Below are 18,028 nucleotides of genomic sequence, written 5' to 3' on the forward strand. Positions count from 1 at the left end.
TCTGTGGAATGAGGGTGAGGAGTGAATCCTGTGGGATGAAGGTGATGAGTGAATCTTGTGGAATGAAGGTGAGGTGTGAACTCTGTGGAATGAAGGTGAGGAGTGAACTCTGTGGAACGAGGTGAGGTGTGAACTCTGTGGAATGAGGGTGAAGAGTGAACTCTGTGGAATGAAGGTGAGGTGTGAACTCTGTGGAATGAGGGTGAGGAGTGAATCCTGTGTGATGAACGTGAGGAGTCAATCTTGTGGAATGAAGGTGAGGTGTGAACTCTGTGGAATGAAGGTGAGGAGTGAACTCTGTGGAATGAGGGTGAGGAATGAATCCTTTGGAATGAAGGTGAGGAGTGAACTCTGTGGAACGAGGTGAGGTGTGAACTCTGTGGAATGAGGGTGAGGAGTAATAGAAATAGTATTCTATGAAAGCCCTTACCCCAGGCAAGGAACCTGGTTGGCATGAAATGCAGCTTGTGGACTGCTAACAGTAAGGTCAGGAATTGGAGTCTGTCAGCCTCATCATGGAAGAAAGAGGAGCAGTCTCCTGTCATGAAGATTGAGGGTCCCAAATCTTTCTGGATGGTCCAAGTAAGTCAGAGCTGACACGATGGTGCTGGGCTTTGGTCTTCCCATGACCCCAGGCTGCAATGAACGTCTTCCTCTGATTCTCGAGTCATTTTTCTCCTCTGCTGTTACAGGTGAATAGAAACCAAGTGTTATTTCTTCAGTGGCCATTCACAAACTTTTAAAGACTTCCTTGCTACTCTCCAAGCTACCAAGTAGAATAAGCAGCCCAAAGAGAACTTATAGGCCAATTAACAGGACAAGTCCATGGGATAACTTTGATCCTCAGTTCTCATTATGCACAGTGTAGAGCTGAGGCCTTAGAAAAGGTAATAGAAATCAGTAATTTAGAAATAATTTTACTCATTTGGACAATGTTTAAGTAAACAAAACTCTAAGATAAGATACATAATATGATATGAGAGGATGTGACATGATATCCTCTGTAGGGTATTATCCAGATAATCCCAACCCCTCTGTGGTGTCTGATTAAAAAAAATCCAAGGTCATATGCCATTTACATCTTGACATATCTTTAGCTCCCTCAATCCCTCTATGTTAAGTCCAAACTTCAAAATCTTCCCAGGGAAGGTCTTCCCTGAGTATGTATTACAGGATCTGAGTCCACAAAGCTATCATTTCTTGTTTCCACACATTCTGAAAAGAAAAAAGAAAAAAAGATGGGAACTGTCATGAAATGCTCCTGGTATTTTCCACTGTGGCTATTATCTGTCCACATTCCATTCCAGCCAGTGATGACGGCTGGGGCCTGACCCCAGGCAGAGCACTCCAAAGAACATACCAGCCAAATTCTGTTTCCAAAATCCCCAATAACAGTTGAGAGGAGCCAAGGAGGCCAGGTGCTGGGCAGGAGGATATTTTAGGCTTGGCTGATGGTCCAAATTGGACAGTTCCTCTGCCCATCAGAAGCATCCATTAAGAAAGAAGCTGGGCACCTTCCTCCCTGCCTGCCTTGTCTCTCCTTTCCTGTTCTGTCCACTTCATTTTCTCGCCATTTCACTTTCTCCCATTCCATCTGAGTTGTGTGAAATTAGTCTAACATATACAAGCACTATCTATATGTGCTCATTTACCTGACAGTGAGGAGAACTGGGGTGTCCTAAGGAAAAGTCTCAGTGAGGTAGAGTGACTCAATGATTGCAACAATGAATTTAAACACAACAGAAATGGTGAGGAATGGGCAACACTGGACAGGGTTTTGATTGGGTGCTTTGAGTTAGAACTGGCTCTTAGTTGGTTGGGATTTTTGCTAGTTTGTTTTTGAGGTTTTTACATTTTCTACTAGTTTATTTACAAAATTTGAATACAAAACAAATTCTTTCAATTTCCCTCAAATCCCCACCCATCAATTTGTACAACCTGATGATTAATCCCCCTGCCCCCTGCACATACACATCCCTCTGCTTCCAGTTTCTCCCACCTCTCTTGGATCCTTATATTCATGCTACGATAATGGTTTTATATAGTGAGACGAATAACCTAATTACAAAATGGGCAAAATACATGGAAAGAATTTTCAGAGGAGTATATTCGAATGGCAAACAGGCACATGAAGAAATGTTCCAAATCACTGGCTATAAGAAAGATGCAAGTCAAAACCACAATGAGGTACCATCTCACTCCAGTAAGAGTGGCAAAGTTTAACAGGGCAGCAGGTAATAAATGTTGGAGAGGATGTGGTAAGAAAGAAACTCTTCTACATTGTTGGTGGGATTGTAAAATGGTACAACCATTCTGGAAGGCAGTTTGGAGCTTCCTCGAAAAGCTAAATATAGAAATTCCTTATGATCTAGCTATTCCATTACTTGGAATATGCCCTGGGAATATGAGAACTGTTATTTGTTCTGTTGATAGGTGCCGTCAAGTTAAGTATGACCCATGATGACCCTATGAATATCAGATCTGAACCCTGTCATATCCTGTGCCATACACTGGAGCCCATTGCTTCTGTCACTGTGTCAGTCCATGTGGTTGAGGGTCTTCCTTTCATTTGCCACCCTTCCCCTCGCTGCCCCCACCTTTCTGAGCATCTGGAACTGACTAGATGTCACTTAATGACAAGGACAGAATTATCATTTATTTCTCTAATGGTGCCTGCTTTTTTTTTTTTTTTTTTTTTGGTGCTTCAAAAATTGTGAAACATTAGAGGAACAAACAGGGCCAGAGTCATCGAGGACCTAAACGTACTTCACTTACCTCATTGCCGTTGTGCTGACGCCGACTTACTGGACGTGTCTCGCCGTCTGAGCCTTTACATCTTAGCCAGAGGGGATGGCCCATCTCTTTTCAGAGGAGCGCCAGGTGGACTTGAATTGCTGGTCTTCTGGTTAACAGACTCACCCATTACATATACACCATCAGGTCTCTGAACTAAGGATAGGTGGTACAAAAGGGTAGTGTGCTCAGATGCTAATCTTATTTAGAGGTGAGCACACCAACCATTGGGTTAAAAAATATAGAAAGGAAGAGGGCCGGCAAAGGAGAGAAGGGTCCTCAGCCAGATGGATTGACACAGTGACAGGACAGATGGGCTCCAGTGTATGGCACAGGATATGACGGGGTTCAGACCTGCTATTCGTAGGGTCACTATGGATCATACTCGACTTGATGACATCTAGCAACAAAACCACCAACAGTTCTCATATTCTCAGGGTACATTCCAAAGACACGGCAGCCGACTTACAAAGAGCCAGCCACTGAAATTCTATGGGGTACAGGCTGGCACCCACGGGGTAATCTGACTACAACTGGGCAGACTTGAAAATGACTCCAAGATTTGTTACCAAGTTCAAGTGTTAGGGAAATAGCATCTAATCTCTTCCATCCACTGTAGAGGAAGCTGGCCTACACTCTCCTGATCCCAGAGGCTTTTAAAAGAAGGTAAGAATTCTCCTTTATCTTCTCTACCCCTTCACCTCTGAGCTCATCAAGGCATTGGGAAAAAATAGGCTTTCAATTGCTCCCTTTTCCTGCCCACGAACACTTTTCACCTCACCTGAAACCCCTGCTGTGATTTTGAGTATTAACAGGACCTGCCAAGATTTTGCTTCAGACAGTGAACTCATGTCCTCTTTACCTTTTTAGTTGATGAGCCGAGCAGCCTTTCCGCTCCTGCCACAGCTACCCCACCATCTCTCACCTCCCATCCACGATGGTCCACAATGACGCTGAGGGAGTTTCTATAAGACAATTCTTAGGGTGTTCAGCTGAAACAGCTTTGTTGGCTTCCCCACTGCTGAAAGGCAAACGTGTAAGCCCCTTAGATCTTCATCAAATTCCAAGATTACTTTTTCAATGTATCTCTAAGAACTGGCTGCCCCTCCTCTGTTTCCACATACTCAGTTTCTTGAATGCAAATTCACTGACAATGAGATGAGTCAATTCCTGCTCTTGGTAACTCTCCATCAGATTTCTTAAAAAAGAAAATCCTCTCAGAGAGTTTTGTTATTGTGACTTGAGTGAAGGTTTACAAAGCAAATTCATTTCCATTCACTTTTTCTTACACATTTGTGTCTTAACCTTCATTTTGAGACTCGCAGTGTAGTCACACTTTCCCTAATTCCTCCCTGTAACTCTGATTTCCATTAAGCTTTCTCTTCCTTCCTGCGTCTCTCTTTTCTTTAATGATGTTCTATCACCTTCTTTTTGGGTATTTCCTTTCTCTTCACTCATCTTATCTATTTACTAATTAATATGTATTCCCTTATCCCTTCCATTCCCCTACAATGGAATGTTATAATAACAATGTGTTATAAACCTCTCCTTAGCTTTTTACAATAGTGGTTTTATACAGTAATTGTCCTTTGGAACTTATTTGGCTGGGCATAATGTCCCCTAGGTGAATCCATGTTACACATCTAGAGTTCTTTACTTGAATAGAATCCCACATATGAGTGTACCACAGCTTCTTCCTCTGTTCATTTGATGGGCACTTGTGTTATCTCCCTGTGCTTTTGATGTGCAACTCTGATAGTTAATGGTCTTGAGCATTTCTTCATGTGTTTGTTGGCCACCTGAGTGTCTTCTTTGGTGAAGCATCTTTTGAGTTCTCTGCAAGGCTGTAAAAACAGGAGGAATCTTCTCGTTCTCTCCTGCAGAGCAGCTACTGGATTCTGCAGGCTGGTCTTCTGGCTTAGCGGCGCTGTGCTCCCAGGGCTCCTTATACAACTTGCTTGTCCTCCCAAAGTGCAGTTTGTTTCTTACACGTCCACTGCTCCTCCTCTCCGGAATGCCCTTTCGACTTTGCAAAGAATTTTGAAATGCACCGAGAATCCAGCTGAAGAATCACTTCTCTACTAAGTTGGGGTTTTGGTGTTTTGTTTTGTTTTTTAATTTCTTGAGCCAGAATGAATTACTCTCTGCGCTGTATCTCTAGAACACCTATTTACTACCCATTCCAATGCACCTTATATTATATCCTTACTTGACTATGTCTCTGCTAGACGGTAGATTTCGGTGGATTGTTTGGATTAGCTGCCATCAAACAGGCTCTGACTCGAGGCTACCCATGTCTGGCAGGACACAATGTCACCATCACCCTAGTCCGTGCCATCTTCATGGTTATGCCAGAATCCATTGCATTGGCTCCTGTGTAGTTTGGTGGCCTCCCCCCAGGGAAGTTCATCTTTAAGCACAATAATGAAAACTATTTTGCTATGGTCTTCATGGCTTTTGTTAGTTGTTTTTGGGAAGTAGATAAGCAGGCCTTTCTTCCTTTCACCATCATTTGCAAGTTCCCCTGAAATCTGTCTACCGTAAGTCAGTCTGTTGGTATTTGAAGGACTAGAGGCATAGCTTTCTAAGTCATAGCAACCTGCAAGCCACCAGAGTCCACCGGCCCACAGACAGGTGGCACTTCTGCAGGTTAGTGATGAGCGTGTTTACTCTTACACTGTAATGATGTCCAGGATCGTACCTTGTCCATTGGATAGCTCAGTATGGATCGGTGTGTAATAAGTGAATGATGGAGGCTCCAAGCAGGCAGCTAGTTCTCTCAGCTGCCTGCATAATTGAGTTGTAATTTTCACTTCTGCAGAAAGCCTATAGGACAGAGAAGGAAAAGGAAACCCAGGGTGCAAGGCAGTGGAAACTTTTTGAAACACACCTGCCCTTCAGGACTGACTTCATTACTCCCCACACGACCTGCACAAAGACCCTTTCTGTTGTCTCTCTCACCTCCCTCCGGCTTCCAGGCGCCTTTCATATGCTTATCTCAGTTGCACATGGCTTCTTGGAAGTAGTTTTATTAAAATGCATTTGAGGCAGTTGCTGGTCCATTAACACCTTCTTGCATCCAGCTGCGTCAGATAAGCACTGAGAAGCTTTTATTTTTCTCAATTAAGAAAAGTTGTAGCTCCAGCAACAACTCAGAGGCCTCTGGGTCTACTCAGGATGCAGTAACAGCACAACGTACAAGGCACTTTCAGCACCATGCTGGAAAAGCTCCATGTAACAGTGTCCACACCCGGAGCTCAAGCCAAGTGAACACTTGCTGTGGTTAACAGTCCTCCTGCGAGAGTCCTCAGCAACATCTAGTTCCTGAACTTCAGCTGGAGGGATCCTATGCAGAGCTGAAGAAACAGAGTCAGTTCCAAGAGCCAATAGTAAGAGTCCAGCAATGGAATGGACACCAACAGATAAGACTGGCGGGTATCTAAGGTGCTGACTTCTGGAGGTCTTGAAGGGGTGGTGGATTAGAATTTTGCCGAGTCATTGGGGAAGGCTCAAATAATCTGCTTAATCCAAGCCAAACTCTACTCAGTGCCATCCCAGTGATTCTAACTCAGATAGACCCTGTATGATGGCATGTAACTACCCCATAGAGTTTCCAAGGCTGCAGTCTTTATAGATGTATATATCTTTTCCACCCTAAAGATCAGCTGGTGAGTTTAACTGCTCATTTTCCAGTTAACATTCAAGCTTTTAACCACTAGCACTACTAATTTGTATAATAAGGGGAGGGACTACCCAACCTAAGAGTTCCCAGATAACAAGCCATACACAGATATCGGAGGGAAAGAGGGGAAAGGGGAGAGAAACAAATGGCAGAAGGTTAGAAGGTGGGTGGAAGACCTCAAACAGATGCTCATTGCCATTGACTCAAAACTTATATATAGCTGACGGTCCAGCCAGTTTTGGAGGCTGTAAATCTCACAGGAGGAGATTTCCCATCTTTCTCCTGCGGAGCTGCTGGTGGATTCGAACCAGCAGAGAAGTAGCACCTCCAGGTTAAGTGTACAACTCCCTGCAGACTGTGCCCCAAGAGCTCTAGCCCCTCTGTAATGTGAGAACATTTCTTACAGAAATGAGAGAGAATCTAAATTTCTTGGCCCAGGTAACGAACACAGGGATGAGAGCTCACACAGCTGTTGAAGACTGAAAAGTGGGGACAATATTGTCTCAGAAGTCAAGAAAGACCCTGGTGCTCTGGTGCTGTACTCTGTACCTCTAAACCAAAGGCCTTGCCCTTCTGGTGGTTCAAAACCACCAGCATCTCTGTAAGAGAAAGATTAAAGAGAAGGATCTCTTCCCATCCATCCTACTTCCAGCCTCTGGAACCCAGTGGAGGATTATCGATGAGTTAACTCAGACTCAATGACAATGAGTTTGCTTCTTTAAAATCAAGAACCTTAAACTTCAGAATTAAAACAAACAAGCAAACAGAGCAAGCTGCTTGTCAGCCCACATTGAGTTATGGTGAGCTCACATGTCCGCATGAGACTGTGCCCCACAGAGTTCCAGTGCTTGCCATATTTTAGAAGCAGATTGCCAGGCCCATCTTTTGAAGTACTTCTGGGTAGACTAGAATCTTTGACCTGTCCATTAGCAGCCAGGGCAGTAACTGTTAACACCATCAGATTCCTCAAAATATTAAAACCCTCCCTTAATCTGGAAAAAAAAGAGCTTGAGAAGTCATTGGCGATGTTCTTGAAGGAGGTACCTGGGTGCTGTGACTGCCTTGGGCTGTATTATGGCCAGCAACAGCAGATGGAACTCAGCTCTACTGTATAATACACAGACCATGAGTCAAAAGGACCTCAATGCCAACTGCTTTGTTTGCTTGGTTTTGGTTTTTACCATGTTGGTGTTGTTGTTCTTGTTAGATGCCATCAAGTCAAGTACAACTTATAGCAACCCTATGAACAAAAGATCTGAACCTAGTCCTGTCCTGTGCCATCCTTACACTGTCTGACACACAAGAGCCCACTGCAGCAGTCACCTAGTCAATCTGCCTGGCTGAGGGTCTTTCTCTCTTTTGTGGACCCTCCACCCTTGCCAACATCATAGCACCTCCTAGCAATATGTCCAAAGTATGTGAGGCAAAGCCTCATCATACTTGCCTCCAAAGAGCACTCCGGAACTCCGGACAATCTGTTCTCTTGGCCATCCATGGGATAGTCAGTGCTCTTCTCCAACCCCACAGTTCAATTCTTTCTTTTTCATTGTCCAGGTCCCAAATGCATAGCTAGTAATTGGAAAGACTATGGCCTGAATCACATGCACCTTAGTCCTCAAATTGACATCACTTTTCCTCAGTAATTGGGAAAGGTCCCTAACTGCAGATTTTCCCAGTGCAATGTGTTTCCTTATTTCCTGACTGCTCATGCCGAGGGTATTAATTGTGTATTCAAGCAAGATGAAGCTGTTGACAATTTTAATCTCCTCTCCATCTATCATGACACTGCCTGTTGGTCCGGTGGTAAGCATCTTTGTTTTCTTGATATTGAGACACAATCTATACTGAAGGCTGCATTCCTTGATCTTCTGCAACAAGTGCGTCAAGTCCTCTTCAGTTTCTGCAAGTAAGGTGCTATTTGCATAAAGTTTCCCTCCAATCCTGATGCCACATTCCTCTTCATAGAGAGAGAACAGCTTCTCAGATAATTTGTTCAGCATGTAGATTGAACAGGTATGGAGACAGAATACATCCCTGATGCACTCCCTTCCCAATTCCAAACCATGCAGTGCTCCCCTGCTCCACTCACATAACAGCCTCCTGACCCAGGTATAGGTTCCTCATGAGAACAATCAAATGCTCTGAGATTCAACTGCATAATAATTTGTGTGCTTTCTGCAAAGGCCTATATTTTAAAAATATTTACTATTTTGAATTATTTGTCTTAGAAAATAGAGAGTCCACATCTCACAGACCCTGATAGAAAGGAAAAGTTGTTATCAGATGCCATCACTATTGATTGTCTCGATGAATAAGGAATCAGCTCATTTTCTGGGAAGCAATGATTGGATCTTACTCCCGATTTTGCAGCCACCTAGCTCTAACAGCCTAGTAGCAAGAAGCTGTGTTGTGATCCCAAAGACATGTGGTTTGAAGCCACCAGCTGCTCCTCGGGGAAAGGATGGGCAATCTCCTCCCATGCAATTAACTGACTCTGACAACCCACGGAAGGGTCCACTATGAGTCAGTTCCAACTCTATGGTACACAACAACAACAACAACAACTTCTTTTTGCAGCTCTTCCTGGTACTGGAGAGAGGAGACGTCCCTGTCTGAAGTTCTGAAGCACAAGCCTGAAGCCTCATAGCAGAGTTCAGAGAAATCAGGATGGGAAATAGTTTTTTACCTGATGTTCTTGTGAGTTAGAAATAAGAGGAACTTTGGTGAGCAAACAGCTTGGATGGAGTTCCGCTCTTGGAGCCTCGCATGTTACTGACTCACCTTTCAGCGGAGTTGCAGGTAACCGAGGTCACTGAGAGTGCTGGACTTTCTTCCAAGGATGCTCATTTCAGGGTCACCAGGTCATTCATTTCACTGAATATTGGGAGCGTTGCCTCTTTAACAGCCCGGGATTGAACCAAGCGAGGCTATAAATCTAGAGCTCAGAGGCCCTGGCTGCATCTGGGTTACATGAGGACCTAGGGGACAGGAAAGAAAAGCCATCATGATCGAATAGGAGAAAATGGGGCAAATTGCAATCATTAGGCGACAGTACAGACAACTTAATGTAATAGAAGAATGTGATAGATCAGGAGGACTTTCAGAGACAGAAGGTAATCAGATTTAGGATAGCACTGGAAGGTCATGAGGAAGACTTTGATGTGTGTTCTTTGCTTCCCTACACTTCCCTGGCCTTTGGGATATTTGAGTAATTGTGTGGCAAGCTGGCCCCTAATTTAACTTTTGGTCCCCAGAGCCTCAAGGCTCTGTCTTCCCTTACAAAGATTTCTGGGAAACCAGATCAACTTTTCTCTCAGGGCAAAGTGAGCCTTCCTCTCTCCGTCTGCCGATCCAGCTCGTTTAGGATGGGCATAGGAAAGGTGATTCTGCCTAATTAGATGTCACATAACAACACAACAGCAGCATTTTAGTCCCCATAGTAGTTGAACAAGGAGTCTTAGGGGAGGGGTGGTTAAAATGCTGTGTGCTAATCTGTCTAGTTGAGACTGGTCCTCTTTCACTGAAAGGATACCATCCAAGAATGTTCCCGAAATAGAATCTCAACATAAGGGGTAAAAGACAAAAGAAGAAGGAACATTCGAGCCTGTTGTCAATTCTAGACAGCACAGACTCCATCGCCAGTCACTTGTGACCAAGCTCAGAATAGGCTATTGTAATCTTTATTCCAATAGCACTTGGGACCTTTTGAATTCCTCTTTTCATACTGACAATACCACTTGAAAACCACTTCAGAAACCAACATGCAGGCTGGAACCCCCACCCTGCTGAGACCCAGTGAGAGGGAAAATCTGGGGACAGAGCTCCTGTGTGCAAGGATGGTCGGGAAAGGTAGAAATGATGTCATCTGAGCACACATTGGACCACACTGACGGCTCAGAAGCCCTGATGGGCAGGGATCCCGGGCCTCAGAAAACTCACCCAGCATTAGAGGTGGGGTGATGCGATTTAAAGGAGCAGGAATCAGGAGACAGGGTTCTTGCTTTCGACTGTCAGCTCTGCATCTGATCAGCTGGTGACCCGAGCCAAGTTACTGAGCCTTTCTGTTCTCCCCTGTAAAATGAGGTTGATGATAATAACAGTGATTATTTTAATCATGAGTGTCAGTGAGACAGAGAGACCTTCTTCTTCAAGGAGATGGATTGCACATCACCTGCAATAACAGGCTTGTCCACAGTAGAGATTGTGAGATGGTGCCAGATACCGTGAGATTTAATTTTGTTGTGCTGGGGTTGTTATGAGTCAAGCTGACTTGGTCACACCTCACAACAACAACAACAACAACTCCTCAAGGGGTTGAGGTTAGGTTCAGTGTCTATCATCTACCCCATACTCTGCTAGACACAAGTTTGTTGTTTGCATTTGAGAAGATCCTGACTTGTCAAGACCCCTAAAAGCCCATTCAAAGAGCTTCCAAGACCATGATCTCTTGAAATTAGATTGTTGGGCCATCCCTTTGGGATGCCTATAATGGGGTTCAAACTATTAACCTGCACACTGCTGGTCCTACTTGATCACAAGTGTCAGTGAGGCTGGTGCGAGGGAGAAAGACGGTGGAGAGTCTCTATAGTGTTGGTGATGGAAAATAGAAAGCTTCTATTTCTTTCTATTTCCTCTTCCTCACATCTTAACTCCCTCCTCTTCAATCTCAACATCCACTTGCCTCCACCATCACCACAGCTGAGTTATCCTGAAACAGGCTGAAGTAAGTGTAGCTGTTCTTTAGATCACTCAGGAAACACTCATCTTCCCAAATGCTCCCCTGCAATTCCATTCTTACCTAGAATTCTTTAAAGAGAAGAAGACTTAACCTCCTGCAGAGAGTTGAGGACGACTTGCAACCAGAGTGCTCCTTGCAGGCAAGGACTGTAAAGCGTCTTTGCTCACACTTTGGGCGTGTGCTGGAAGACTAGTCCTTAGAAAAGGATATCAAGCTTGGGAGGGTGGAGGAAGATCCCCACTGAGATGATTTGGCTCACTGACGGCAGCAATGGGCTCATGTGTACCAGAGATGCAGCGGATGGCTCAGGATAGGACAGGCTTCAGGTTTGTTGCTCATTGGGTTGCTATGAGTCGTACTTGGCTGGACCACACCTTACAACTACAACCAGTACGTGTACCTCCAGGGGAGAGACACCACTGACATCTCTCACTAAGATGCAAATGATAGCCAACTTCTTTCTAAATAGCAGCTGTGGATGGGTGGAATTGGCCCAGGGCTGAGGGACAAGAAGACAAGAGAAGTTTGGGGTTTTGAAGGTGGGGTGGTGACTGAGGTGACTAATGAGAACAGGAGCAAGCTTTCCGTCTGTATCTGATGTCCCTTTGCCTTCAAACGAAGAGCAATGACCCACCTAAGTTCTAGACCTGACCGGCAAATCTTGCTCTGCTCCTTCTTGCGAGCTCAGAGCAAGGTCGCTATACATCAGAGACTCAGGTCAGTTGTAACTCCAGCTCCCACCCATTCTGACCACGTGGACGACACAATGAAGTGTTGCCCTGCTCTTGAACCATCTTCACAGGGTTGAAATCTTTTAATTCATGTCAAAGTTCCTGTGCTTTGAGACATAGCCCTGGTTGCATAGAGTGCTTTGTGTTCAGCTGCTAACTGAAGGATTGGTAGTTCAAATCCACCACCTGGCCATAGGGAGAAGGATGAGGCAGTCTGACCCAGCAAAGATTTCCAACCTTGGAAACCTGACGGAAAGTCGCCATGACTCAGAATTGAGTCAGCACAGGGCTGGGCTTTCAGAAGATGGGACAGTATTCTATGGTGAACCATGGGATTTTCATTGGCTCCTTTTCAGAAGCAAATAATCAAGCCTCTCTCCCTAGTCTATTTCAGTCTGGAAGCTTCACTGAAACTTATCTGCCAAAAGTGACCCTGCTGGTGTTGGAAATATCAGTCATACAGCTTCTAGCATGACAGCAACAGACACACCACAACAGAACAAACTGACAGACTGATGGCGGAAATAAAATAAGTGGGATAATAGCAACTACAGCGCATGGCAAGGAATAATAAATGAGATATTATCATAAATATCCCCAGTTCAGTACCAGCCATCTGTTGTCACTGTTGAGTTCTGTTGAATGGACTTTCGTTCATAGGAACCTACTTTCAATGGAATGAAGCTCTGTCTATTCCCAGCTATCTGCACAGTCTCCCCTGTGGTTGAGACCACTGCTCCAGCCATTGAGTCAGTCTGTCTTCTTGAGAGTCTCCCTCTTTCTTGCTGACCCTATTTCGTTACCAAGCATATTGTCTGACTTTTCACTGAGTGGTCCCCCCTCAGCCTCAGAGATTCGGCAGGGCTAGCTCCTCCCCCCCATCCCACCTGCCTTCACAGCCCAGCCTCCCCTCCCTCAGGTATATCTGGGTGCAGTGTATATATACTCGCAGCTCCTGCCAGGCCCTGCTTCCGTTATGGGATAAAGTGGATGTTGGCTTCTAGAAGGCAGTTTCACAGCAAAAACCTCCACCGAGACTGGCTGAGCCCAGGCTCAACAGAAGGGTGAGACTGTCACTGCTTGTCCCTTTACAACACCCCAGACAATGCTGCTGTTGTAACATTACCAGCCCTCCTGCTGTAGGGTTTGTGGCAACTGTTTGCATGGTGAAGCGGCCCATTTTTTTATTCCTATATGAAATACCCACAGGCAATAATCCTCATTATGGGCCAATGGCTTGGAAAATGTTATTATTAAATCAAAGCCATTTGCAATCAGGAGAAAAATTCATCTGCAACTATAAACTCTGTTGCTTATAGCTGGGCATTAAGAAAACAAATGGTCACCAAGTCCCATGGAACCCAGTGCTTCCCAGCATCGTCAAGAGGCAGGTTTCCTGGGCCATGCTGGAAGAGGGCAGAGAGCTGACCCACGAGGGAGATTCCAAGGGCCTCAATGTTCCCTGGGGGTGATCTGACTTGACCTTGAGTCTCCGGGGTCTGGCACCAGCAGGGAAAGCCTGATGGCTGAGCTGGGACTCAGACACACTGAGGACCTTGCATCTTGTTTTCTAAAGAGATGTTATGTGCCATCAAATTGACTGGGAGTCATAACATCTCTGTAGGACAGAGTGCAACTGCTCATAGAGTTTTCAAGGCTGTAATATTTTTCCTTTCTTAAGTTTTAGAGAGTCGTGTATTTGTTGTCTGTCACTCTTGTGCTGTGTACCAGGCTGAAATCACTGTTGACACAGCAGACTGTTGGATTGTCCCCCGCGGAACAGCTGGTGGGTTCAAACCATACATCCTCTGAGTAGCAGCCTAATACTCAACTGCTTACCCCACCGCCCTTTCTTAGGATATGAGAATAGTTTTATTTAACTACAATGAGAAAGACTCTAGTCATTCCCCTCCCTGACGAGGCAGAATTGGGAGACCGAGGGATACAGGGGGTTTGATCCTGTATGAGACAAGAAAGAAATTCAGAGCTGCAAAGCAGATTCTGATGTCTTTCTTTATGCAGCATATACTTATTGTGTGCAAATGGTGTGTTACACAACACGAGGTGAGAAATACCCAGCAAACAAGACAGTCTTTGCTCTGCCCTAAGGGATTTTATAATCTACATACCAACAGACAATGCATGTAAAAACAGATCCATCCATCCCAGCAGATGTGAGGAACTTTCAGAGGTTGATGTTGCCATGGAAATCCCGGGTATTACAGGAGAGCACCGTTTTTCTTGGCTATGTTCTTCCTGAAAGCAGGTTGTCAGGTTTTTGTTTCCGCAGTATCACTGGGTGGTGGGTGGTTTGACCTGTTTAGACCAGTTGATCACGGACTTGTTTCACCATCTCAGGACCTTGGAAGACAGCACATGGGAAGACCAAGTCAAGTGAGGCTTAACCCACAGCAGCTGAGGGAGACGTGGGGCCACAGGCTGATGTATCAAGGACCATGCTGAAGGAAATACACATCCAGCAAGACCCTGTCCCCAAGGACTGTGTCTTAGGGAGAAGTCCCCTCCTAACGCTATTATCTGGACTATGACAACACTTCCTTGCAGGGTCAGTAGGAAGTGGGAAGAGCAGGGAAACCAGCTGAAATGTGAGACAGATATCCAGCATCCACTTGGTTCTGTTATCTGAGTGACATACTTGTCCTCAGTCCTTACCACCACCTCCTCCTGGGAGGGCGTCCTCAGGACACAGCTGGAGAATGCAGGCTCCCAGGCCACTAAGTTATCCAGCAGTTCACATGAGCCCTACTGCTTGTAAGTATCCGAAGGTCTCTATTCTCTGGTGGGTGGAACCTACAGTGGCTCTGTGGGAGACACGGGGGCAATCTCTTCCTGTGTGATTCATAACCGGAAACCCCAGTGGAGGCTCAGGTATCAATTAGTGGTTGTAATGGCGAGTGAGTGAGAGAGTAACGACTGCAGACTTTGCCCCTTTCTCTCATCGCTCCTCGTTTTCATGCTTCTTCAAATCTTACAAAAAGTCCTGATGGCACAATGGTTAAGCACGTGCTTAATGATGGGAAGGTTGGAGATTTGAATCCACCAGCTGTCCTCCAGGGAACAGACCTGGTAATCCTGTTCATATAGATGACAGTGTAGAAAACCCTCCTGGGCAGGTGGCTGGGAATTAGAAATGACTCAATGGAATCCAACAACAACAACAACCCTTTACACTGTTTAGCTTATTCCTGCCATCCCATCATTGATAAGAAAGTCAGCCAATTCCAAGGAAGTGTCTGAGCTCTGAGAACCTTTCCGCCCTACCCCATTCCTGCCTTAGCCTGAGGCTACCTTTTGGCCAGCACCTGGTAGAAACTTCCTCTGCTTTTGAAGAATAAATGAAATGACATATAGTTGGGTCTTGAGCAATGACTTGCAAGACAGAAAAAGAAGAGGAAGAATTGTGCAGTTGACTGGATTCACAGGTCATGACTGTGCCCTTGGTTTCCTCCTCTTACAGAGGAGATCATGTCACCTCCCCAAAGCTAGCAAGTCAACGTCGTAAAGCTTGGGGAAAATAGTCCACATTTCTCAGTCCAGCACCATTTCTACTCAAACCGAAATTATTCAGGGCTTAAAATTTCATTCTGACCTGTCTAAAACAACAGCTAAGTCATGTTAAAATAAGAATCACATTAGCTCAATTAGGGAAATTGGTTAAATTTGTTTAAGATATAATTTTCAAACTGGAATAACATTTTGACTCAAAATCAAAGCAAACTCACTGCTGTCAAGTTGATTCCAGTTCACAGAGAATCTGCAGGACAGAGCAAAACTACCCCAGAGTCCTGCACATGAGTGTCCTTATGGAAGTCCTCCCTCAGAAAGCCTGAGAGTCTCGAACCACAAACCTTTCTGTTAAAAGCCCCAACATTTAATCTACTATCCCACCAAGGATCCTACATTTTGGCTTGTTATCAGAAGCCTTTGAATCATCTCCAACTGATAAAGACTCCATATATAAAAGAACAAAAGGGCAACTGCCTGCGTACTATTCTCATAATTGTTGTTGTGCTTGTGCCCATAAAATGTGTCAAAAAGTTCTGAAGATGAGAAAAATCTTCCAAAATTCTTAGAGTACATCTTATTGGAATTTCTGTAGGAAAACGAAGCTATAACAATATTCATATAATAACAATTACCCTTATGGTTATCACAAGAGTCCACAATTAAGGTTGGATAGTGGAGTGTACTTGGGGCGGTCGGAGGGGTGCAGGGGGGAATTGTGTACCAGGGAGGGAGTCTTTCTTTTGCTTTTGAAAGAGAGCAGTGAACTGGGAGGTGGGGGGAGAGGGCTGGGCGGGTAGAGAAGTGCAGCAATGAATAAATGGAAATCCAAATTCTCTGTAAATGTTCATTAAAATTATTTTTAAAAAAAGGTAAAAAAAAAAACCCAAAACCCCCACATCTTGCAGTCAGTCAGATTCTGGGATTCCTTTCTCTTGAAACTGACTATTGTCTACGTGTAATCATAACACTTCTGACTCACAGTGACCCTTTGTGTCACATCAGGACATACTGCCTGGTATGTGCCGTCCTGACAATTGTTGCAATGTTATCCATAGTTTATTATGAGCCACATAGTCAAGTGCCTTTGCATAGTCAAAAGACCAGAAATAAACATCTTTCTGGTATTCTCTGCTTTCAGTCAAGGCTGGCCTAAAGTCAGCAATGATATCCTATTTAACGTCCTCCTCTGAATTTGGCTTGAATTTCTGGCAGTTCCCTGCCAACATATTATTGCAGCAATTTTTAAATTATCTTCAGCAGAATTTTACTTGTGTGGATATTGCTCAGTCTCCTTTCTTTGGAATAAGCACACATTTGGATCTTTTTTTAGTTGATAGACCAGCTAGAGCCAGTGCCATCAACGCAAAATTGATTTTATTAGGTCTTATTTCCTATTTAACCACATATTCTATGGCTTGAAGAACCAAATAAAAATAACCTTTCTAACATGTAAGTCATCAGCAGAGCTCAATGTGTTAATGCACCATTAAGGAGCTCTGGCCACTTAGTGGTAAGAAAATGCACTGTTAACCCAAAGTTGCAGGTTTGAATCCACCAGTAGCTCCTTTGGAGAAAGATGGGCAGTTTCCTTCGTGTGTTTTACTGACTCTGAAAACCCACCGGAGGGTCAGTTATGAGTAGGTTCCAACTCAATGGTGCTCAACAACAAACAGTAGACCTCAGTTTAATTGATGGCTCAGAGAAAATGGTAAGATTATTTGCCCAACTGGCCACTACCTTGCGGAGCTCAAGAAACAGTTCATCTCAAGGAAAGATTGGTCATACACAACAGTGTCTCAAAGATTGGCAGCTCACACTGGTCCGAGATGTTTAATAGTTCTCTCTTCACCATGGCAACCTCAACCTGAAGAATGTTCTTCATCTGTGAACAAAAGATACTTTCCTTCTCTGCTAGTATTTTTCTAGTTGTGTGTATTTAGATAGATAAAAAGATAGATCAGATTTTGGGACTAGAGGGTATGTGTGTCCACACACATGATTAAATGACTTGGCAAGAATGACTGGGCTTTCTTGGACCAGCAACGTGAAGAAATGGTGAAGGAACTTGGGCAGCTTTCCAGGCTAGTAGATTAATACCGCAGAGAGACTCCTAGCTTAGTAATGATCATGAACGTGGTCTGATTCCTTCAAGCATGATTCTTTCTCTGACATTCCAGTTGCCTCTGCTTCTCTGAAAACAACAATGCATCGAGGAAGAGAGTCTCTATACAATCTTGCTCACACCAACATACAAACTCTTTAGATATAAAAAATACAGCTTTGGCTTCTCAGTAAATTATTTGGGCCTGCAGTTTCTGAGCTCTGTTTTGTTGGTCTTTGGTCTCTATTTCTTCCTACTCACACTTAGCTAAGCTATCTTTGTTATGTACCATTGGGTCCACTATGGTTTATAGAGCAACAGATATGCCCAACAGCTCTGGACCTTCCTGCTTGTCCTCACCATTCCCACCATCTCCAACGCACTTGAGCTTATTGTTACAGTCACTGTATCACTGCCTTCCTGTGTCATCGAGGGCCTTCCTTTCTTTTCTCTCT

Source organism: Elephantulus edwardii, unplaced genomic scaffold (genome assembly GCF_000299155.1).
Source record: "Elephantulus edwardii isolate Elephantulus edwardi_28Jun2011 unplaced genomic scaffold, EleEdw1.0 scaffold00014, whole genome shotgun sequence".
NCBI classification, from domain to species: domain Eukaryota; kingdom Metazoa; phylum Chordata; class Mammalia; order Macroscelidea; family Macroscelididae; genus Elephantulus; species Elephantulus edwardii.